The following is a 25,992-nucleotide window of genomic DNA, read 5'->3' as shown; positions in this document are numbered from 1 at the left end:
GTCCTTCTCTGCACAGCCTTCCATGGTAGTCTCCCTTCCAAGTAAAAACCCTGCTATACTTACAGGATATGATGAGATCAGGCAATACCATACCATAGTCCCTTCCTTCTCCGTTATATTTAATGGCTTATTCAGGTCTTCTGCTCTTGCGACTTCATTGGTAAAACTTTTAATCAGTATTGAAAGCTTGTGCCAACAAATACTATAGGCAAAGAGTATTCCCATGGCTGCACTTCCCCATGTTCAGACAAGCCAACAAATCTTGCAAGTCCAGTGTTAAAGAGCTTGTATAATTTGTATGCTTATTGGTTCTCAGCTTGCAATCAGAAATGTGGCAAATGGGTATGGACTTTTACAAATTATGACAAATCTCCTCACAAAATGTGACAACTGTGCATAAGAAGCGGGACATCCCCTCCCCATATACACATAGCTAGCCAACATGTGGATACTCCCAAGAAGGTCAACAGGCTGCCACCCAGTACAGGCTTATCCCATGGATGAGATATGCATCCTTAGCCAGTGCACCAGTTTAACCAGTCTGAGGACTGCAATCTAACCACTATTTATTTTAAGCTTTTCAGTTTTCAAATAGCTTCCTGTGTAGAACTCTAATTGAAGTCAGTAGCCAGGATTGCTTCAGAATAAGTGAGAGGTGTTCTAGCCTGAGCCAAAGCCAAAACAAGCGGTAGTTGTAGTAAATCTGAAAGGCAGGCTTGATAAACAACAATTTCATTACAGTTCCAAACAGAGGCCCCTTAGAGCACTGACTGTTTAGATAAATGTTAACCTAAGGCATTTTTCCATGTCCACTTCCACTTTTTCTTGCTTTGGCTCAAGCTTCCAAGCGGCACCAATTTATCCCCAATTACACGCAGCTTCTTTCCCAGCCTCTTTGGTCTTCCACCCCTTCCTTGTTTTTTCTGACCACTGTTATATCAATGTATTGTCTGTGGATGCCGAATAAGGAAAGCCAATGTGATAACTTGGAATAATCAAAGGGCCACCTTTATTCTAATTGCCCAAGGGGGATCTGCAGTACACACAGGCCAGAAATGCATTCCAGAGCTCATTGCAGTGCAGGCAATTGGTGGGATGCAGAAGATTCAAGCCTCCTCTGTTTTGTGTATTCCTGATTTTATGGGTGAGGCTAATCTGGCTCCGAGTCCAGAGCTGTCACGCAATCCTTGCCATGTCTTATTTAGTGCTCAAGGGAAGTGTGCAATATCCAGTCCTCCTAGCCACTAGATATCTAGGTCATGGATAGTGACATCCCTCAAGGGGTTCCTGACCCAGATCATTGAAGACACCAAGGCACTAAGCTTCTGGTCTGTTGGGCTACCCCTTCATCTTCCAAACCGATGCTTCAGAATGTTCACCTGAGTTGTACTGTGTATCACTGAAGCAACATTTCCCACACTGTTCCTGCCAAGGGGGAGATCAGCTGGCTATTTGGTCTGCCTCATCACCCCACTTGCCTCTCACAGCCACCAAGAGGCATTGCTGCAGTTCCCTCAAGAAGATGTCACAGCTCTCATCTGAAAGGCAGTCACCATCAGCCTGTACACATGCCAAAGACAATCCCAGATGTCTGGGTGCAAAATATGTATGTCATCAATGGCAGGAACTCGATGCCATACCTCACCATTCACTTCAGTTCATGCCCTTCCCAGGAGGCATATCTGACCATACAATCAGCACACCTGGCAGAAGTGCCCTCGAGTACTTAACGTCTGCTAGGGCTTGCAAAACAATGGACTACCCATGTCTTCCCATGTTGCTTTCACCCAGGTGAATTAGGCAGAGGTTTCTCCCTCCTGGAAGACTCTACATTTCGACCTGAGAAAAAGCTGGCCTACAAGTGAAGATCCTTCCTCATGGCACTGATACCCCTTACTCTATGATGGGGAGCCTGGATGTCTGACATGGACTCGTAGAGGTGATGTACAAAGGCCCACCAGGTGCTATAGCCCTGCATGCAAAGTTCAAATGCCCCACCAAAGATAGGAGTTCACATAACATGACAGCCCTCTGGCTGTCTGGCTGTGCTGGGAACTTTGCCATTCTGGTGGCCCTGCATGGACAGGCTCGTGTCTCTGCCACCACTGCCCCTGTCATCGTCATGGCTCATCAGTGACCCAGATGGGCCGAGGCCCCTACCTCCCTCTCTGCTGCTGCCATAGCTCACCAGCCCCTCTGACAAGCTGAGGCCAGTGCCAAAGCCTTCTCCATTGCCTCTGGGGCTGCTGCTGCTGCAGCTTGCCAGCCCCTCGGATGAGCTGAGACCACCAGTGAGACTGCTGCCGCAAGCCACCGCACACCTGTGAGGTTCACAGGGCCCCACCCACTCTCTCTTGCCCAGAAGTCCCAGCTAAGTGGGACTCTCTCAGCCCTGGGTAAAAGGTAAAGGTATCCCCCTGTGCAAGCACTGGGTCATGTCTGACCTTTGGGGTGATGCCCTCTAGCATTTTCATGGCAGTGCCTTCCCCAGTCATTACCGTTTACCCCCCAGCAAGCTGGGTACTCATTTTACCGACCTTGGAAGGATGGAAGGCTGAGTCAACCTTGAGCCGGCTGCTGGAATTGAACTCCCAGCCTCATGGGCAGAGCTTTCAGATTGCATGTCTGCTGCCTTACCACTCTGTGCCACAAGAGGCTCTACTCAGCCATGGGAGGGTGGGGCAAACGTCTGGGTCATTTCTTAGGAGCCTGGAAGGCCAGGACTGCTGGGGCCCCCTGGGCATTTCTCCTTCAACTGCATCCCCAGCTCACAACATATATTGTAGAACAGCCACATGAGCTCACCACACTGAGGCAACCTTGCAGGGCCCACAAAAAAAAATCATTCAGGTACAATCTGCTCTCGAATGTGAAACCCAGGAGAGAGAAGTCACTTTGTGGGCATGATAGATCCAAAGGATTGCTAATGATGAATCAGGGAGTGCACAAACTAACTACTGGCAAACCAAGGAACATCCTGCTAGAGCCACCCATCCATGTTATATATGTGAGCAGGATCCCCACTACACTATTGAGTGTAGATTCAAAGATGTATACTGCAGGAAGTGTAATAAAAAGGACTCATATTATTCAGAGTAGATGGCATTTTGAAGAATGAAATAAAGTTTATATGTTGATGTAATATGATAAGGCTAAAATCCATGCAGTGGTAATTGGTACAAGTATTAACTCAGACACTGAGCTTACAGGTGTACAACCTTAGCAAAATAGCAAAATAGAGAAATCAGCCATTTGGTTAGCACAAACACTACCTGGAAAATATGGAATTGGAGTCAGTAATGTATGTTGTCTCACAAGCAGAATGCAAACAAACCTTTGTAGATGTTAAAATGCATAAATGCCCAAAGCCTAAATATATAGCTCAATGTACATGTGGATTAAGAGCCTCTTGTGGTGCAGAGTGGTAAGGCAGCAGGCGTGCAGTCTGAAGCTCTGCCCATGAGGCTGGGAGTTCAATCCCAGCAGCCGGCTCAAGGTTGACTCAGCCTTCTATCCTTCCGAGGTCAGTAAAATGAGTATCCAGCTTGGTAATGACTGGGGAAGGCACTTGCAAACCACCCCATATTGAGTCTGCCATGAAAACGCTAGAAGGCGTCACCGCAACAGTCAGACATGACCCAGTGCTTGCACAGGGGATACCTTTACCTTTACATGTGGATCATTTTGCATCTTCCAGTGAATGTACAGAGGGGTCAACGTGGCAACTAAAACAATCAGGGTATTTTTAAAAAATCCTTATTTATTCATTTGAGCCTGCTTATTTTTTGGACAGGGCTTTGAGCACTTATAGTTAAGTCGTGAGTATATGTGCTTCAAACCTCACAATAAAGCAAATGCATGCCATATTTATTCCAAGAACATGCCAAATATTAGAAAAACGTCCTTTGTTTTGAACTAGGCAAATTCAGTGGCAATCTTCACAAACAGCTTTACAACAGGCCTCATGAAGACTCTCGCTATCACATTGGGTCATAGAGTTTCAGGATATTTCCAAAACCTAAATTGATTACTGGAAGAAATCAATCAAATTAAGGACAAGACACACTTTTCTGTCAGCCTTATGAGATCCTGTGGTTTATGTATGCGAGTAATTAACCCGCCTTGCCCACTATACATATTATATTTTCTCTTCAGAAAAAGTCAAGGTCTATCTGTAAAGCTATAATTCTTTATACATATGAAGGTCTGGAGGCTGTAGATATGGGTAATGGGATACAGAAGCTTTCACCTTTGGGTCAGTTACTCAACTGCAGTCTGCTTTGGTTATGCATGAAAGTCATTACTATTTAATCTCCACTGTGAATGTCTCATTGCTAGTGGAGGACTCTGGAAACTTGTATCAACTGTCATTGATAGATTTTTCTCCCAGAGGCCTAAAAGTACTTTGATAAGTGGCAAGCTTCTCTGGAAGCCTCTCTGGATACCCCAACTGGTTCAAAATGCAGCAGTGTGGGTCCTAACTGGGACCCAGTGGAGATCACATATACAACCAGTGCTTGCCTAACTTTATTGGCTCTAGACTGCATCAGAGTTAAGGGCTGGGCTGGGACTAGGGCATCTAAGAGACTGCCTGTCATATTATGTCCCTCTGAGAGCATTAGTAACCAAAATCTTCTGAGGGTCCCTAGCCCTAAAGAAGTAAAAATGAACTCAACCAAAAAGACCTTGGCCGTATTAGTGCTACAAACACCCCAAACTGGCCTGCTGGGTGGCGCAGTATATACATCCCTAAATAATAAATTAAAATAAAATAAATACCATGACCAGAGGAAGCAGAGGCCTGAAAAGCAGTGGCTTCTGAGGGCTGTGTCAAAAGAAAGTCAAATTCCATGAATTTAGAAATAGTGGTGTAACTGTGACCCTCTTGCTTCTTTCAAATGCCTTCTCAGGACTCCCTTTAACAAGAAAGCCCCACAGTCTAAGACAGGGTACCCAACCTGATGCTCAGGGGTGCCACAACACCCGCCAACACATTATCTGGTGTCCACGGCCTCTAATCTGAAGAACCAGGTTTGGTTCCCCACGCCTGCATGTGCAATCAGTTGGGTGACCTTGGGCTGTTATCACATAGCAGTTCTCTTAGAGCTCTCTCAGCCTCACCTACCTCATAGGTGGGGCTGATGTGGGATGAAGGGAAGGCAATTCTAAGCTGTTTTGGGACTCCTTTTGGTAGTGAAAATTTGGATATAAAAAGCAACTCATTTTCTTATCCAAGGTCATCTTCTGAGTTTCATAGTACTATAAAAAGAATAAAGGAATTGATTTAATATGATATTTATGAGTTGCAATCTGGCTGTAAGCTCATAGCTGACAAAAAGAAAAGGTACCTGGGGACGAGTAATTTAACCCTATGTACAGAACACATTAGTGATTACAGATGCAAAGTAACATGCTTGGAGTAGAACAATTTTAACACCTTTCCAAAATATCAGTTGAAGAACAGAGACCAAGAAAAGCCAAAATGTTAGAATATTTTTTCCCTTTTGTGGCAAAAAGATCAAAACTAAACACAGAGGACAGATTCAGAAAGTGAAATTATACATTCTCAGGACACAAGAAGCTCTTTTGTGTTTGCTTTTTAGACTGACAAGCCTTTACTCAGGCAGTCCATCTTGACCATGTGTCAAGCGACAGGTGGAGAACTCCCTACTCCAATACCTAAGGTAATGATAAGGTAATCCCTTCCTGGTTCTGTGAGTAACTGTAACTGCTGTGTTGGACTCCTTTGCAAAACAAGTTGTAAGCTGACTACTATACTCAGAGGTCATTAGTGAGAAGAACAAAAAGTAGAATCTATTTTTAAAAGAATTCACTTTGGAAGACAGATTTCGATGTGGTTACACAGAAAATAATTATGTCTTTGTTGTAGTGACATTGGGATGTAAAAGATAACATGCATGCCTGAAAGCTTTGTCTAAGTGCTGTTCTACAACACCCCCACACATACCCAGTGACCTTTAGTAAATGGCTTGCCAGTCAGTTGATAAATCAATCATCTTATTCACACCCAGGCATGAGGTGATTCAAACTCCTGAGCATTCCCAGTTTAAACCCTGTCAAGTTTTGTGGAGAAATATCCTTCACCTTAGAATTCACCCCAATAATTCAGGAACTGGGACTGTCCTCTATTTATTTATTTTATAGTAATGCTGGTCTTTTAAATCCTGCAACTTCAAGACACAGAAAAAATAGTTTGGACATTATAGATTAAAATCACTAAGGAGAACCTTCCAAGATAGTGAGAGAAGGTTGAGTCGAATGAAACCATGTGTTTAAAATAGTCAATTTAGCAGGATGATGACTAGAATAATCAGCCACGGTTCTTCAAGTTAATTTGACAACAACAGCTCGCCATAGTTTACTTGTGCCATGTTTACCCGCAATAACTCTGGATTCTTTCTGCCAGACAAACAAGATAAAGATTTGAAGTATTACGTTTCACTGTTGTATGTTTCACTCTGGTTACACAGAGCAGGTTCAGTTCAGAAGTCTGACTGAATAATGAAGACATTTTCCTATTCCACTGTCAATTACAGTTATTATACATGGTAATATCTGCATTATTTTTATCATTAAATGCTATCTTACAAATGGGAGGAAGTTTGGTGTCATCACACTCATGCCAGTAAGTGATTTTGTTAAGAGTTTGGCACTATAGTTGGAAAATGAGAGTTATTCTAAACAAAGTAATTTTACCAGCATATTGTTCCTAGAGCCACAAAGCAATTACCCTTCTGCCTATCTCAGGGTGGGGAGGTGGTTTATCTTCCAGCGTTATCAGAGACACTTATAACACAAATAAAGTGGTGAAAAATTTAATCACTATCAAGAAATTTGTTTAGAATAAAATAAATCTCAAGTACTAGATCAGCCCTAGAAAGGAAATGTTTTTAGTCTTGACAAGCACCAGTAAATAAATGGGGGTGGGGGTTTAATGAATCTAGTTATTATTAGTATGGAATAAAACATTTTACTGAAACAAAAAAGTAATGGTGTCTATGAACAACAGTTATATATATATATATCCCTTCCCCCATGAAGAGTAAAGCTGCAGAACAATGCACTTACTTCTTAGCACTTATGTATCGTCCTGTAAGTACCTTCCAAATCCATTGAATTAGAATCATAGAGTTGTAAGGGGCCATACAGGCTACCTAGTCCAACCTCCTGCTCAATGCAAGATCAACATAAAGTATCCATGATAAGTATCTGTACAGCTGCTGTTGAAAACTAGCAGTGAGGTCTGATGTTCTGTAATTAGTCCTGTAATTATTTATCCTCAGCAATATATACCCTTATATTTTAGCTGGATGATATGGAAACTAATATTAGGGAGTATGCCTAATTTAGATCTATTATGCACATGTTGGATAATGCACTTTAGAAATAGATTATCCTATTCCGTACAGAAAAAATCCAGATACAAAAGCACACTGAAAGTACATTATCTAAATTCCTAAACTTCTATCATGTTGTTATGTGCGAAGTCGTGTCCGACCCATCGCGACCCCATGGACAATGATCCTCCAGGCCTTCCTGTCCTCTACCATTCCCCGGAGTCCATTTAAGTTTGCACCTACTGCTTCAGTGACTCCATCCAGCCACCTCATTCTCTGTCGTCCCCTTCTTCTTTTGCCCTCGATCGCTCCCAGCATTAGGCTCTTCTCCAGGGAGTCCTTCCTTCTCATGAGGTGGCCAAAGTATTTGAGTTTCATCTTCAGGATCTGGCCTTCTAAAGAGCAGTCAGGGTTGATCTCCTCTAGGACTGACCGGTTTGTTCGCCTTGCAGTCCAAGGGACTCGCAAGAGTCTTCTCCAGCACCAGAGTTCAAAAGCCTCAATTCTTTGACGCTCGGCCTTCCTTATGGTCCAACTTTCGCAGCCATACATTGCAACTGGGAAGACCATAGCCTTGACTAAACGCACTTTTGTTGGCAGGGTGATGTCTCTGCTTTTTAGGATGCTGTCTAGATTTGCCATAGCTTTCCTCCCCAGGAGCAAGCGTCTTTTAATTTCTTTGCTGCAGTCCCCATCTGCAGTGATCTTGGAGCCCAGGAAAATAAAATCTGTCACTATCTCCATTTCTTCCCCATCTATTTGCCAGGAATTGAGAGGGCCGGATGCCATGATCTTTGTTTTCTTGATGTTGAGTTTCAAGCCAACTTTTGCACTCTCCTCCTTCACCCGCATCAACAGGCTCTTTAGTTCCTCTTCACTTTCTGCCATTAGAGTGGTATCATCTGCATATCTGAGGTTGTTGATATTTCTCCCTGCAATCTTGATCCCAATTTGTGACTCCTCTAATCCCGCATTTCTCATGATATGCTCTGCATACAAGTTAAATAGGCAAGGCGACAGTATACAGCCTTGCCGAACTCCTTTCTCAATTTTGAACCAGTCAGTGATTCCATGTTCAGTTCTCACTGTTGCTTCTTGACCTGCATATAAATTTCTCAAGAGACAAATAAGATGCTCTGGTATTCCCATCTCTTTAAGAACTTGCCACAATTTGTTGTGCTCGACACAATCAAAGGCTTTAGCATAGTCAATGAAGCAGAAGTAGACGTTCTTCTGGTACTCCCTAGCTTTCTCCATGATCCAGCGTATGTTGGCAATTTGATCTCTAGTTCCTCTGCCTCTTCGAAATCCTGCCTGTACTTCTGGAAGTTCTCGGTCCACATATTGCTGGAGCCTAGCTTGTAGGATTTTGAGCATAACTTTGCTAGCATGAGAAATGAGTGCAATGGTGCGGTAGTTTGAACATTCTTTGGCAATGCCCTTCTTTGGGATTGGAATGTAAACTGACCTTTTCCAATCCTGTGGCCATTGTTGAGTTTTCCAAATTTGCTGGCATATTGAGTGTAACACTTTTACTGCATCGTCCTTTAAGATTTTGAATAGTTCAACTCATATCTCCAGCTTATTTCATTGACTCAGTCATTTGTCAAACACAAATAAACATATTGATAGTTACCACCACCTCAGTGGCTGACTAGGGACTTTTCCCCATGGGCTATTTTTGGGTTGCTTCTGTCCCCATACTGCTTTGGTTTAAACCCTGACTTCTGCACAGTTTGTGTCTTTAGTTTTCACTTCCCTTTTGTTTGTTTTCTTTAGTTTTTTCCTGTTACTTTTTAAACCAATTTTACCTCGATCTTTCTCTGGAAACCAATTTGGAGTCATCCTTTCCCTCTAGCTTAACATTCTTTGTACTACATACTTCCAGGCACCCCCAGCCCACTTTTCAATGACTGGGCAGTTGTCATTCTCAAATCATTCTGATTCAACTTGAAGACAAGAGGTTTAATTTTTATTTTTAAAAAAGAACAACAGTAAAATATAAGTGTGCTATGGTAATAATAGCTCAAGCAAGTTCTGCAAATTCCCAATTCCCTTAACTCACTGTCCTATAGTGGCCCAGAGGTGGCAAACAATGACCCCCCTCAGTCGACTTTGTGGTGTGTTGCCATGCTGCGGAGTGGATTTGTGTTCAGTGCAATCTCACCATCCTGCAAAATAAAGTCCCCCCAAAATAAATAAAATAAAGTCTCCCCAGTACTCCATATGGAAGAGAAAGTTGCAGTTAAAGGAATCTATAGAATGGCTCAGGAACAAGCCAGTGACAACAAACTCACAGGTAAACTTTACCTGGGCAGATCTCCTCCACCCATATCTCCCCCATGCACTTGCAGGCCTCTTAGGTATTTGATACACAACAAATCACCATTGGAATTCAGAAGAAAATGGAGGTCAATATTATGCTATATTGAACGGTAGAACCTAAATTGAAAAGAAAAAAAGCAATCTTCAGCTTGTATATGTTAACTTTGGGGTTAATGCAGTATTTGGTCTTTAACTCCTCGATGATGCATGTATTGTTAAATATAAGTTCTATGAGTATTTTTATTTTTATTCTAAATAGTCATTGCAGCATATAAATATAAGCAGTATTTCTTTTTATTTTTTGTATATTTATAAATAAATCAAATATATATTTTGAAAAAAGAAATAAAATCCACTATCACCAAATATTCTCCAAAATTTATATCACCATGAAAAACTGCTAGTTTTGTGGCAAAGACAATGTTGCCTTGTTTCATTTGTGGTGGGATGGTTCATGAGCTGTAAAATATTGGAAGCAAATTAATTCTTCTGTTAAATCAATTCTTTCATTATAGCAATGGAATTTAAAACTGCTTCATTAACTGGCCAGTCTGTGACAGAGAATGTTGCATATCAATGGAAAACATAAGACTTATCACCCCAACTCCTCTTTCTGCTTAAATTTGTCACCTGTCTCTGGATGGCAACATAAGAAATAGTCTCTTGCAGAGTCCATCAGTTTCAATCTGACGTAGGCTTTGAGATCAGTTTTAGAAATTGCCATTTTGTGTCCTGCTCCAGCATGTCTAGAGTTTGTATTATGGGTCCTAATGATTACCACAAAGAGATTACCATAGAGAAAGCTATTACAGCAAAAGCTGGAAGAGGGGAGGGAAAAACCTTGAAAGGTAATAGCATATAAACAATGAGGAGGGTTGGGAAGATGTTTTTCTCTTTTTACCAAAATGAAGTCAGATAAGTTTTTCAGATTTATGCAATATTCAAGGTTTTGCCTGGAGAAGATCATACAATACATTGATAGCAAAAAAGTCCTATTGTTTTACTTCACAGAGGAAGAACATTAGCTAAGTGTTAAGCAAATGCAAATACACTATTCACTTTGATAAACTAAATCCTAAACAAGTTTACTTGAAACTGATTGGAGCCTACCTCTTGTCCTGCATTTTGCAGGACAAGGCCAGTCAGATCTCATCAAACTGTAACACCCCCAGGCTTGGCTATGAGGGTTGAGCATCAATGAGAACCAAGAGGCTAGAGCTGAATAAAGGCAGCTTTGCCAACACTCAGCCTAAATAGACAGGGAAGTAATCAAATACAGCTGCCCTGATGGCAGCTGTTGAGCTCCTATGGCTGCTGTGCTTTGGCCAGAATCCTGCAAATAATTTATTTTCTCACTGCCTATGTCTGGGATGAGGCTGCATGCAGCCTGTTGCACACCAACTCCTTTAGGCTGCCTGGTCCTGGGCCTTCTGCCATCACTGCTCCTGAAGAGTGAAAGTGTCCCAGAGGAGCTATGGACCCTGGTCTGACCAAAAGAGGTCTTGTGACTATTTCAGGGGCCCATAGTGAGGCCTCCTTTGCAGACACAGGCAGGATGATCTCAGGTGTTGCAGACCATAGTCAGCAGGTGCCTTGGGTATGTTAGGTTCACACTGGTCCTGTGGTTCCTCATCAGCTGGTGGCCTTGGCTCCTTGGGCTGTTCTGCTGATGACTCCAACTCAGAGCCACTGAGTGGTCAGGAAGGTCAATGATATTTCCAAACCACTGAGTCCTGTGAATGCCCCCCCCCTTTCAGAAGGGGCCACCATAGTGGTGAAGCTTTCCCTGCAGTGAACCCTCACCAAGAGAGCCAGTTTGGTGTAGTGGTTAGGAGTGCGGACTTCTAATCTGGCATGCCAAGTTCGATTCTGCGCTCCCCCACATGCTGCCAGCTGGGTGACCTTGGGCTCGCCGCAGCACTGAAAACTGTTCTGATCGAGCAGTAATACCAGGGCTCTCTCAGCCTCGCCCACCCCACAGGGTGTCTGCTGTGGGGAGAGGAATGGGAAGGCGACTGTAAGCCGCTTTGAGCCTCCTTCGGGTAGGGAAAAGCGGCATATAAGAACCAACTCTTCTTCTTCTTCAATATTTATTTATTTCAGGGAATAACAGAAAGCCATTATCCTACTAGTCTCACAACAGGTACAGAACAGAAGGTGAATGATACTCTTTAATCAAACCCATTCCATATGCTCTTAGCATTGGGGTGGGGTGAGATTTGAAGTTGCCAATACTAGGATCAACATAAATATGCTATTATTATAACAAAAAGTAGACATACTAGCTCATTATAAATCACTTTATTTTATAATAGCATAATTAAATGTAGCATCTCTCAGATGAGCAGCATAAATATGGTCCTCTCTATCGGATATCTATTTTTACATTTTCTGCCCTGGCAAATAATTTACCCATATATATGTCCAGATAAAACTGCCAGACAGCTATTATGTTCTAACATGTCATTGTCTAGTACAGAATACATTAACTATGCCAAAGGTCTGTAACTTGTTTTGGCTGTTGTCAAATCTATATTTACTCCAGAAACTGAAAATAGCAAGAAGACACCCATCAGGGACCTTTTTAATGCAATAAATACTATAACCAAAGAGTAATCTACAATTCACATTGGCATTTATATCATGGACTATGGTTTTGGTGTGTAACTATTTTGCTTCCAATTAACATCTTGAGTCACTCTGGCATTATAATGAAGTCCAGCATCCCAAATGTCTTAACAAGGGAAGTCTTCCAATCATGGTGTCACTTTGGGATCCTGTGTGTGTGTTTGTGTACTTTGTGATTTTTTAATGTGAATCTGCACATTCAGATAACCGTAAGGAACTGACTGTTCCTACATCCTTTTATTTTACTCTTGGAACTGTGGTTTCAACATCTACAACTGCCACATTTTCTATTGTGTTCACTGCTGTTCAATAGGTCATGCCTGAAAGTGACTGATGTCATCAAATAAAATGTGGTGGACAAGGCCAAAGTATCGCCTAATCAACTTGTAATAGCATTGTTTTAAGTGCCTCAACATCTCCTGCCTTCTGCCAACATTGTATGCCAACTTTCCTTTACAAGGAGCCTGTGATGAATCACATGAAAAGTAGTGATTATGAGAAGCCCTTAGGCACCATGTTTTATGCTGGGCCTAAATCTGTGATGCATGACTGGCATTCAGGCAAGAAAAAACACATTACAGTAATGAACTTTACTTGCATTGGAAAATACTGATGTGGTTGTCAACTTAATTATTTGTAATGGAATCATAGAGGGAAGACAGTAGGAATCCATAAGCAATGTATAATGTATATTGCGAGTGAATAGGTTTATGTATGGAAAGTACACAACTATACATGCTGAGAAGTATGGTATGAATACTGTCATCAGATGACCTTGAACTAATTCCCTTTCAGCTCTTTGGCAGCAGCCAAGGGCTGTGATGACTGGGCTTTGGTAGTCAATCAGGTGCTAGGCTGGCAAAAGGAGGGGTGGGGCTTCCCAGGCATGGACATAGAAACCAGCATTTTCACTCTAGTCTGCCCCTCCAGTTTTTAGGGAGCCATGGCCTGCATTGGGCCACGTCATTCAGGTCCAGTTGTTTCTACCATGTCAGTTTTCTTTCTTGGTTCCCAGCTCCTGCACTTGCTTCTTCAGTGGTGGTTTGGCAGCAATGAGGACAGGTGTTGGTAGTAGAAAGTAGTATGCAAGGGTATCAAAGTATAAGCTGCATTTGTGAGTGAAGAAGTGGCACCTTGGCAGTGGAGAGGCTACAATACGTTCAGGAGCACAAGCATCAGTGAGGGAATGTAAAACCACTCAAATGGTTCTTAACCCATGGCTCCACAGGGGCTTCTTAAACCTGAACCTCACAACAGGATAATTTCTTTGGTCACCAGCCACATGGGGTGATAGGCATTTAATGTTCTGTTTGGGATAGCATAGAAGAAGAAGAAGAAGAAGAAGAAGAAGAAGAAGAAGAAGAAGAAGAAGAAGAAGAAGAAGAAGAAGAAGAAGAAGAAGAAGAGTTGGTTCTTATATGCCGCTTTTCCCTACCCGAAGGAGGCTCAAAGCGGCTTACAGTCGCCTTCCCATTCCTCTCCCCACAGCAGACACCCTGTGGGGTGGGTGAGGCTGAGAGAACGCTGATATCACTGCCCGGTCAAAACAGTTTTATCAGTGCTGTGGCGAGCCCAAGGTCACCCAGCTGGTTGCATGTGGGGGAGTGCAGAATCGAACCTGGCATGCTAGATTAGAAGTCCGCACTCCTAACCACTACACCAAACTGGCTCTCTTGGTGAGGGTTCACTGCAGGGAAAGCTTCACTACTATGGTGGCCCTTTCTGAAGGGGGGGAGTTGTTGCAACTTTTCACAGGCAGTTTGGACATTTGAGCCAGACCCAAATTTGGGAAGATCCTGCATGCCTACCTTCCTTTGTCTGGGGAGCCCAGTAAGGAGTCTTGAAGGTGGGGATAGTTTGGACTATGCCATCCCATGGATGCACTTGCCATCCCATGGCATCCAGGTGGGTTAGGGCAGGGGTAGTATCATCAGCTGGCATGTGGATCCCCAAAGGCAGGATCTGGGCCCTGTGCTGAACTGGTCCTCCTGCTATTGTACTCAGTAAAAGCCGTGATTTTTCTCCAACTTAACATAGTCTGGTGTTGTGACTGTCAGGTCAATGATAGAATTCTAGTGAGAGGGACAGTTGAAAACAAGAGTTAAGAAAGTCAAAGACAGCATTTAGGGAGTTGGGAGACAGCATGGCTGAGTGAAGCTATGAAGAAGAGCGGACTGAAAAGAGTCAGTTTGTAATGGAGATTCCCTAATGCTGGAAACAGTTCAAAAGAAAAGAAACTTTATAACCTCTACCCAGCTTTCTTCAGCATTATACTATTTCTATCTAGTCCATTCCTAGTTGTCTATTTGAAAGGATACTAAGAGTTCCTAACTAGACACCTAAATTACACCTAAATGGGCGGTATAGAAATCTAAATAAATAGTGTTACTAGAGGCACTAGGCTGGGCACTGCTGGCCCCGGTGGCCTTGCAGGGCTCCTGTTGGGCCCGCCGCATCGAAGCCTTTCCCCCCCTCCCTTCCCCAAGGTCCCGGCTTCAGCGCAGCGAAACGAGCAGGCCAGGCGCATCTCTGACGTGGCAGGCCTGCTCCTGTCGCCGCACAGAAGCCTTTCCCCCACTCCCCTCCCTCCCGATATCCCTGCTTCTGGGCAGCAAAAGGAGCAGGGCCGCCACATCTCTGGTGCGGCAGGCCCGCTCCTTTCACCACATGGAAGCCTTTCCCTCACTCCCCTCCCCCCTGAGGTCCGGGCTTCAGCATGGTGAAAGGAGCATGGTGAAAGGGCCTGCTCCTTTCACTACAGTGAAGCCTTTACCTCCCCCTCCTCCTCGATCTCCTGGCTCCCGAGCCGGGAAAGAAGCAGGGTCGCTGCGTCTTTGCCACGGCGGCCCTGTTCCTTTCCCGGCAGCGAAGGCTCTTCCCCCGGCTCCCTCACTCCCCAGACTGACGCTCAGAGGGGCCAATCAGGAGCCGCTTCATGTCTCCTGATTGGCCCCTTTGAGTTTTTATCCTGGACTCGCTCCACCCCTTTCTCCTCCCACATTGCGCTTACTGCTTTATTATTACCGCTCCCACAGAGAGGTTTACATATTTGAGATAATAAATATCATTATTTGGCCAGTGTGAACAAGCTCTCCTTAGTGCAAGTTTTTCCCGTTTTTGCTGCTTGGACTTCACAATTCAAGTGTTTCTATAAAACATAATTTTCAGTTAAGCAATGGCGTGGGGGACTAATCCTCCCTGTTGCAGAAAAGAATCTTTTCACATACAATTTATATGGGCATCGGCTCTATTCAGATGAAGTCTGAAGTAGGAACAAGACAATTTCCCCCAATTCTCAGGCATTCATTAAACATATGAACAGGGCTTCTCAATGGAACCCACTGAAAATAGTTATGGGCTGCCGTAACTAGCTTGGAGGAAGATTTTTTTTTGGGGGGGGGTGGATTTGTACACATTCCTGTGGCTGCTTTCCCACTAATTCACCCAGTTAACTGCTTGAAACACAGCTTGGCAGGTTGGCAGGTGAATTATTTATCTTCACTCACCTGCCCACCCATACAGAATGATATGGGGTATATTAAAAATTATAGCTTAGATGCAGCTATAATTTCAGCAATGGAACAGTGAGGCTTCTCTTCAGCCAGGCTCACTATGAGGGGAGAAGTAAGCTGCGTGAAATGTATTTCAGTGTTCTGCTTCGCAGAAAAGTTTCCCCTTTCAGAAGTCAATCTTGTAGTATTTGGCACTGGCTACTGTAACACCTGCCTCTATCCGTGTAAAACCAGGAAACTGCTTAAAAAGCAGCCTGTCGTGAGCTAATTACTCTTGTAAAATGGAAGGACATCATTCTGAAACCCATTCTATCTTTCACAGTGCACCTTTTCAATTACTTCTCCTGGGTGGGGTTTCCATCCAAGACCTGACTGTGCTTTATAGACACAGTTTCCCTTTACTACAACTTCATGAATACTAGAAACATCTTGAAACCACAACTTAATTCTATGAGCACAGCATGTAACATATACAGAACATGCTAAAAAGGGTTTATTTCTAAATTCATTCATTCATTCATTTGCAGGGCAATCATAAGCAGTGACATCTTTCTGCACCCATTTACTTTAGTGGACTGTGAAAAATTTAACGCTGCTTAGTAGGGCACTGTTAAATAATTTCTAAACCATCTGTCAGGAGAACTGCTCATTAAAGGATAGTACATTAAAAAGTCATTAAAGGCCAAAGAATCTTGTCACCATGATCTCAAGCCACCAAAAATCTAAGTTCATATTAGTAAAAATGAAAGAATCTAAAACCACTCCAAACAGTGCAACCAAAAAGGTGATAAAGGCTCTTTTAAGTTATAGAATGTGAGCTATCTTCACACAGGAACAAATATCCATTCACATAAATTAATGTCAAAATTCACAGACCTTGGTTTTCTAAAAAAATGTCATAGTTTCATACATTTGGCATAATTAGCCTTTCAATAAACTGTTTAGCATTCCTTCTCTGAAGGAACTTGCCATATGTCATCATTAATTGAGCTTTTGACAGGCAGGTGAACAAATACTGTTTTGAGCATAATTTCAGTAGTACAAGACCACACTCTTTACATTTCCATTCCGAAATATGAGTGTGCATTTGGGTCTCCCTGAGCGGAAAATATACCCGAAAAATGACTTATCAATGTTTTTCTGGTATCTTTTGGCTCTCCAAGCACAGCTCCAACAGAGACTGCAGGGAGAGTTGTCCTAGCAGGACTCGTTACTCGACAGGCTCTGTTAGGCTGTCTGGTTTAAACTGGGCTGCCCAGCAGAGCCCCAGTTGATCCTGCAAGGAGATTGGTTTTTCCCTACAAGATTGGATTCTCAACAGGCTCCATTGGATTGTCTGGTCTAAACTAGGCTGTCCAGCAGAGCCCCAGATGAGGATGTAGAGTCCCCCCCCCACCTCAGATCAGCTCCTTGGCAAGCTCAGTTGGGCAGGCTAGTCTAAACTGGACTACCCAGTAGAGCCCCAGCAGAGCCTGCAAGGAGAACCCTCACATCAGGATAGACCAGAACTGAAAAAAATGTTGGAAAAAGAATTGCACACCCCTGTTCCCAAATGTTTAACCTCATTTCTGGTATGTGATGACTTAAGACTAAATGAACTGTTATATAGTGCACTGTAGTTACCCATACAAACAAACATTCAGCACTTTCTCTCACCCCAACAGAGATAGTTCTCCTCCTCTCCATAGCTTTCGATGCGCCGTTCCCAACATCTTCCTGGTTGCACAAATTTCAGCCCTTCTTTTCCATGCCCCTCCCTCCTTTCCCTTTTACCCCTCCCTCCAGATACACTCTGACATTGTCATTCCTACACTTCCTCAAATCCCCCCCCCCCCAATTTCCATCAGAAGCTAGCCACCTTGGAGCCACACACATAGATTATTTTTGTCTGGGAGTTGTGCTGTGATTGATATATGCTGAGATTGAACACAAGGCTGGTATTATTAAGTGAGCAAATGGATCAAGGCAAAAAATTAAGAACATATGAGGCTTACAGAAACAATTAGCAAGGAAAAAGCCTCATCTTTTGAACACATTGTCAAGCAAAGTTCTAAAAATAAGAAGCTTTTTCAAATGCCCCCACCCCTTAATTCCAAGGCTATGTCATTTTCATTGGTCCTAATAAAAGGAATTATGTGGATTCAGTTTTTAGATTTTGTACATATTGCTTTTCCTGCATGGATTATATACAGATACAGGTAAAACAGATTGATTTATTTGATTTATTTTATCATATAATGTGTGAACCCCATATAATCATTTTACAGTTTTCAATACAAACAGATCATCAACATACATGGCATGTGCATATTCCTATGCCTATACATACCATAAACCAAAACTACCCTATAGCTGGGGTATTAGCTAAGGAACACAGATATTTATTTAATTTTCACTGCATGGTTTGCAATGTAGCATACCATTAAGTTTTTCAAATATATGATTAAAGCAGTGTTGGGCATGGATTGATTAGCCAGATTGCTGTGGAAATGAGGCTTACCAACTTAAAACCATTAATTACTGGGGAAATTATTCATTTGCTTATTTCATTTGCAATATGATATAACTAGTTTCAGCCATTTAAATAATGTAGGCCAGTGCAAAAAAAGGAGAAGATGCAGGTGATTCTAGTTTTGCCAGGTTGGTCATCCATGACCCTAAGTGATACAATGTCTTTTGTCTTGTAATTGAGAGGACATAGTCAAGTTTGCTATCTGTTCCTTATAAGTAAGACATGTCATGGCCTTAGCAACACAGGTTGCTAATATGCAGATAAAAAGCTCATTGAGATACATGATCACAAAAGCCATCAAAGATATCTAATCAGGAACTTCATGTGGGATTGTTCCATAACAGTGAGTCTGCTTCAGATTCATGTTCATGACAAATTTCTCATTGTGCCTACTCAGCTCTAGTCATTCTATTCCATGCTTTCTCAACCAGGGTTTTGTGAAACCTTGGGGATTCATGACGACCCTAGAAAGATATCCTGAATGGGTGGTAGTTGTCATTTTTAATATATTTTTAAATTTATTAAACATTTATCCAGTGATATTACTATATGTGGTCATGTCGATCTCCTCCCCAAATGGCCAGTGATGGGCCTGGAAAGGGTGGGAAGGGGAGAGGCCCCAGGTGGGTGTGTACACAGCTATGCCTCCCAACCGCATTCTGCACAATCACACCATTTCTGGAGTTTCTTGGAGCCTGAAGCATGTTTAAGAGGTTTCTCAATGGTAAAAAGGTTGAGAAAGGCTGTCCTGCTCAGTACTGGGCATCCTTTCTCTCCAGGCAAAATATGAGAGAATGAAGAGTAACAAAGAGACTACACTGATAAAAAGGTTGCAAAGGGGGCAGCCCTCCAGGGCTCCAAGATCACAAGGCATTTCCAGATGACTTTCCTCTACCTGTCCACCAAATTTAGTGAAGATTGAACATGGAGTGTCTGATTTACAGGCACCCAAACAAGGTGCCCCCAGGATAATCCTTTTCAGGGAGATATCAGGCACAGGTTCTAGAGGGTATAGAATAGACTCTGTATGAGTTAGAGGCAATATGTTCATGGAAGACCTCCCTGGGATGCCCCCTACATGCCCTGACATGGGGGTTCCAAGTTACAGCCTGCCAAAGAAGGCTCCTTCAGGAAAGTGCTTTTTGGAAATACATCATCAAGTGTGGGTTCTGGACCATAGAACTCTGTTATTGGCAGGCAGTAGTGTCTGTCCAGCTTTGGAGGACCCCTATTTGTGTCTCCAGCCTCACAGTTGTCTAGCATTTTCATGCCAGAGTTACTGGGTGGGTTTCATTTTCCAAGCTGCATCCAAAAGCTCAGAGGTTTAATCAGAGACCATGTGCACGCAAAACATTGCCTCCCAAGCCCCAATCCAGCCGGAATTCAGCAAGAATTCATGCCCATCCTTGTTTGTACCACAAATAAGGAGAGGATTTAGATAACCAAGAAGCAACACAAATTCCATTCAATAGGTAGATATTTTTTTTAGAAGACCCAAGCAGTATAACCCTATCTTGTGCTACTCTACACCTTTTGCCCCAAGCAACATGCTGTCTAGTCTGGTAATGTTTTGCTGTTGTCCTCCCATAAGTTGATTTAGTACTGAGAAATGTTAATAATTAAACTCTTGGTTCTTTATTAACTGAGGCTTCTGGCTTGGTCTTTCAGCCTTATTAAATGCCTCGGTCTTTGAACAGTCACATAAAAGTGATAGATGCTCTCTTTTTACAAGCCAGTCGCCTAGTAGCATTGTCTTTTATATTAGCCTGGCAATACAGCTCCTCCCTGTTTAAATATAGAAGCATAACACAGATAACATGACTTCTATGAAATCACCCAGCCTGGACTCTGTTAAGATAAGCATGCTGCAGGAATACGAGGGAAGAATGCTGCGCAAGACTGACCTGCCTTTGCTAGCCTGAGCACAGAAGGGAAACTTGAAAACAAATGAAGCGGAGGCCAAAGACATAAATGGTTAGGCCTCTTCATGATAAAGCAAAGAGAAGCTGCTGGCAGTCACTCACTGGAGAGGTTTAATGGGCCTTTGAAGGATGGCTTGGCATCAGCTACAGACTCTTCAATCAAGAAGTGAAGTGCACACCCCACTCTCTCTTTTATGTACCACTAGAAGTTTCTCTTTATACAGAAACTACCTGGAAAGTAGCATGAAAGCTTTGGGAAATAATGAAGCAGTCAGTGTGAACTTAAATGGACTCCAGGGAATGGTAGAGGACAGGAAGGCCTGGAGGATCATTGTCCATGGGGTTGTGATGGGTCGGACATGACTTCACACCTAACAACAACAATATATGCCTTGGGGGGGGGGATCCATGCCATACATATTAAAATATTGCAAATTTTCTGGGGATAGGCAAAAATAATTCAGGTTAATAATCATCACACTTAAGGAGGGAAAGTTAGAGTTTGCTGACTGGGTGTGATGCTATTAGCAAACTAGATAAACATGCACATACATCCTATCTCAGGGTGTAGGGCAGCTTAGCAAAGATCGGCACATGCTTGCTTGGGAAACAGACTATGAGATAGAATTGTTAGTCTGCAACATTTTGATAGAAAGACCAGGCATGTTGGCTGAAAGATAATGTTGCACTTCTACTAGCTTCTTCAGCATCTGGCACTTTGTTTATCCATGTTTTCCCTTGTCTTTTATCCTATGTGACTTAACTGAAAAACTTTACTGAGCAGCATCGTTAAGTTTTATAAAACGCAGCCGCGACTCACCTTAGGCCGCCTATTGAAGCAGAGGCGGGCTGGCTGGAGGACAGACGTGACCACCCCAGCTACCCCTGTGCTGCATGCAGGCGTAACGGCGGTATGTCCTGCCACTGGGGAGGCGAGTCCTGAGGCACCTATAAAGGACAGTTTCCTGCCCACCTGCCCAGTTATTGTTTGATGATGGTGGTTAGCAAGTTATGGTAAAGTTTTTTTTGTTTGTCACGGCTGCAGAGTTTTGCCTGGATATGGAGCCTGTTGGCGGGGAGTCTTGCCTGGGTGTCAGGCTCCATGGGGGTTTGTGGGCCTCTTAAGAGTGGCATGTAATGCCAACTCAGCTGGGAAGGTGGGGGTAGGCTCGTGTGCCAGGCAATCTAGGGGTAGTCAACTGAGGTTGGTGCCCTTTGATTCCATTACTAAGATTGCTTTCCATTAGGATAGGACTCCAGTAGGCAAGCTGGATCTGCGTTCCCGGCTGGGAACTGGTGCAGGTCCCCAGGGCAACTCTGGGGTTCAGGCAGTCTGCTGACTGCTTACAACAGGCTCCTTCTTAGGCCAGGCCAACCCTCTTGCGCAGGGGAAAAATAAAGCTGTGGCCATGTTTCAGTCTAACACTTGTGTCGCTTCTCTTTCCATCCACAATTTGCCCTCCTGCAAGTCAATTATAAATTAAGGCCTCCATGACTGCTTCAGTGTTCTGAATTGTATTTTGCATGGAACAGCAGAGAGAAAATGGACAAATATTGACTATAAATGATTGTAATTAGCCTATATATATGCAATGGAAATTTAATAAAACTTACAAAGCCTGTCAACTAGGCCATATATTTGAAAGAGATCAAGATGATGCCAAGCATGTTGTCATCTGTGTGACTTGTTTGCTGAAAGGAATACAGATGTGTACTTCAGGAGTTCTTCATTGTGAAGAACGGATTAACCACAACCCAAAATGAATGCACATCTGTTAAGATCATCCATGAAACTGTTATACATTTGACATAAACTATGTTAATATGAATCCAAGATGCACTTGCAAAACCCAGTAAGATAGCATAAGAAACAATTCAGTGTCAGGGTAAAAATTTTACCAATTGCATACCCTCACTTTCTTTCAGTCCTCAAATAAACAACTCTCGCTGCTCTTGACTTTGGAACAATACATTATTGGATTGGAAGACACATTTTTCTTCATCTGGGAGGCAAGAAAATAGCGTGTTCTCTGAATGTTCCAGAAAGTTATGTCAGAATGCAAAGCAAGCATTGTTCTGAACTAGTGATGACTATCTACTTATGGAAGGAGCATAGATCTCAGAATGGTTCCATTTTGCAAAATGGAGCAGTTTATGCACAGATCCTTTACTTCTAGACCATATGTATGGCAATGGTCAGATCTATGAAACATGACAGGCAAACACTACCAGTAATCAAAGGCATGTAATCAAAGTAACCACCCATCTGAATGTACCACTGTGCACCAAACTCTTTGGAGCAGAGCCCAGGAATTTAAGAACTGACCAGGCTAGAGCATGATACACAACAGAGTTCAAAGCCTAACAATTCCCTGGAATGTCCAAGTGACATTAGTCTTCCATCACTGTAGAAGAATGGCTACTTCCCGAGAATGCTTATAGCATCAGCTTAACTAGGATTGCTCCAAAGACAGCACAGGACATGGCATAATAGTGACCGAACCTTAACTGCAGTACATTTTAAGCAGGCTTTCCTTGAAGCTGCAGTATTCTGGCCAGCTTCCACTGAACTAACAAACTCAGCAGGATCTTATATTTCAAATTACAGCAAGCAGTAAGTTCTACATTGAGCAAACAGAACTTGATATTTTAAAACTCTCCCAAACTGCTGTTCCCACTCGATATTTAATATACCTGTATGTGACTAAGTGTCCCTTTGTGGGATTTCAGTCTTTTGAATAGACCACCAAGCCTGTTTGAAGAATTCTGTACATAGGGAGATTGCAATTTATGTGAAAATCCTCTGAAAAATGACAGAACCAGTTAGCAGAATACCAACACTCAGTTGATATCACCAGTGAAATTACAGAAAGAGTCCTGGTCGCTTTCCCTGTGCTATAAAGTTAACTTTGGTGCCAAATTTTTAAAGAATTGCTTTTGTTTAAGTAAATCATGTCCATTGTCTATCTCTCAAGATGGCTGTCAGGGCAAAAATAAAACATAATCCAGTTAGAAAATAATTCTATTAAAAACTATAAAATCATAAACTATAAACCTAAAACAGACCAAAGAAATAGGGGGTGGGGGGTGGGTATCATTAAGTATATGGTGCACACAATAGGTTCAACTTGTTGCCTAAAATGTAACTGCATTGGTTCAGTACAAATGTATTCATATAGGTGTTTCATAAATTGGAAAGGTGTCATTAACACAGACAAACAATTGGAACCTCAGAGCTTTTCTTCTGGAGGGAGTAAAAGCAGCTTACATGATTTTCTTCCTCAATTCTGCCCACATTCCACAGGGATTTTTTGTCTATGAGGGTTCCACAATTGGCCTAGCAGTTTCCAATGAGAAAATGGACTTGCATCAGTCAAAAAGATGATATGTTCCAATCCAAGCTATTTACTAGCTATCACCTATTGGGTTTTAAAAGCATGGGGATAGAGATCTTCCAAGGAAGATTGTCAAGACTGAGCAGATTCCTTTGTTTGAAGGCAGCCCTTTAGGATCAGTAATAGCCTGCTATCCCAGTCCAAATACGACAGATGATTTGGCAATAGTGGATTTGGGGGAAATAATTCAATAGCTACTGCTTGGATCCAGCTGGAGCTGATAGCATAACCAAAATGAATACAGCAAGACAGAATGTTCAGCCAAATCCAATCAGGGTTATCAGGAACCACCACAGGCCCTAGATCCCAGCAAAACGAGCCACCAAGTCTAATGCTTTCTGGATCCGGTGGGATCATTTTTATAAAAGCATTTTGAGGTTTAACTATTCTGCCCAGCAGTTTCTCCAGTCTTTACACTGCTCTCTATTAAATGCAGGTTGGATGCTTGGCATCACATTTTGTCATGAAACAGAGAGTACTTCATCATATGTCTTTGCAGGTAGGCATCTTCTTGCCATGTATTCAAGTTAACCTTATTTCACCCCCTTTTGCCTTATGTCATCTCAGAGAAGTCACTCTGTCTGATGGAGATTAAAGTGGTGCTATGTGTGGACAGGCAAAAGGTAAGCTCTGTACAAGAAGGGAAATTTTTCTTTTTCCCCTCATTAGCCTTAGCTTCTGAGTGATTTAAACATTTGTTAGAATTTTCCTGGAATCTTAAAGTTTAATTTGGAAGAATATCCTGCAGCAGGGATAGCACTGTGCACATAATGTAAAAACATGATAATTTACAAGAAAGACACAGACAGACAGGGATTTACTAGCAGGCAATGATAACAAATCCTACACTGGGGGAAAATAGTTTCACCACATTTGCAATTGCCTTGGAGCCACATTCTGGATGTCAGGTGGGTAATATAGGGGCAGAACAAATTTAACTCAATGTACCTTGCCAAGGAGCATACTAGGAACTCTCTTGTTAACTGACCTGAAAACAATTGGGAATGGGAACACACATACTCAAAGGATGAGAGTAGCAATTGATACTGGGAATGCTTGTTTTTATTACACAGTCTAGTTGTGGCTACATATGCCTAATGTAAGAAATTTTATGCCTGTCGCTTTTTTCCTTTGTGTTTTTGTGCTACTTGTCTTCCAACAGAAAATAACACAATATAGATTGTTTCCATGCCACACATCACTGAGGGTGTGTGAGGGATCTAATAATGTCAGCATCTGATAATGAGTGGCTTGCCATATGGGCATGGCAATGGAAAAGCGGTGGGGATTATGATACATCCAGGCTTGGATGGCTCTAAAGCCAGGTACCAAATGGTTGACTAGTAGAGCCCACAATTCATGAAAGGTGTAGCGGTGAGAATTGTTAAGTGATGAAGCTGACAAATTAAAATACACATCAGAAACGGTTTAAATAAGATAGAAAATTCTGCCTGGTGAAGGGAGTCACCAATACACAAAGAAGGGGATGGGAAACATGGCAATACTGTATTTTTGGGTTTGAGTTCTACTGAGGCTTTTCATTTGCCCCCTAAGAGTGGGAGCTGTCCCACCCCACATCTTCCATTGGCTAGTGGCTCTCTGGTAGCTGGCTGAGGAGAAATAAATTTTAAAATGCCTTCAAGGCAACTTCATTTGGTTTTTTTTATTTCAATTTATCTCCACCACTGCCAGAAGCCAGTCTGACTCATGGTTTTTTACAATAAAAGAATAAACTACAATATAACATAATGAAATACAATATAACACCCCCAACAACAATAATTACCAAAATGGTGGTAAAATAGTCTAAAAACTCATCCCCTCTCCAATCCAACCCCAATAGCCACTGTCATCCTTGGGAGAGAGACTATGCCCAGTTATCAAGGCAGTGTCACCCCGCAGGGCCTATATAGGGAGGGACCTGATCTTTCTGGTCTGGCATCAATCAAATGCCTGGCAGAAGAGCTCCATCTTACAGGCCTTGCAGAGTGATGAAAACTCTGTCAGGGCTGTCAGCTCTTCTGGGAACTCATTCTGCCAGGTTGGGGCCAGGAACAAAATGGCCCTGGCCCTGGTCAAGGCCAATCAAGCCTCCCAGGGCCCAGGGATAACCAGCAAATTTGTACCCACAAAATGAAGAGTCCTATGAGGGGCATAAGGAGACGAGAGGTCCTCCAGATAGGCAAGGCCCAGGCTACAGATGGCCTTAAAGGTAAGAGACAACACCTTGAACCTGATCCAGAAGCCAATTGGTAACCAATGCATCAGCCTCAGCATAGGCTACACATGGGCACTCCAAGATGACCTTGTGAGGACCCTAGCAGAGAAATCTTGCACCAC

At 42.7% G+C, this 25,992-nt stretch overlaps 1 long non-coding RNA gene across 2 annotated transcripts in view; it reads left to right on the top strand.

Moving 5' to 3' along the window:
• LOC143843598 (uncharacterized) overlaps window positions 1–25,992 on the top strand; it is a 66,291-nt gene that overhangs the window by 33,053 nt on the left and 7,246 nt on the right. Inside the window, exons 2-4 of one of the 2 annotated variants that reach the window (XR_013233608.1) lie at window positions 1,792–1,939; window positions 5,604–5,684; window positions 24,089–24,151. This is a non-coding gene — a long non-coding RNA (uncharacterized LOC143843598). The remainder of the gene's footprint in view (window positions 1–1,791; window positions 1,940–5,603; window positions 5,685–24,088; window positions 24,152–25,992) is intronic. The other variant, XR_013233607.1, reaches the window with a different exon arrangement.

The sequence above is a fragment of the Paroedura picta genome, chromosome 8 (assembly GCF_049243985.1).
Source record: "Paroedura picta isolate Pp20150507F chromosome 8, Ppicta_v3.0, whole genome shotgun sequence".
Classification (NCBI taxonomy): domain Eukaryota; kingdom Metazoa; phylum Chordata; class Lepidosauria; order Squamata; family Gekkonidae; genus Paroedura; species Paroedura picta.
This window is presented reverse-complemented; position numbering and strand designations above follow the sequence as displayed.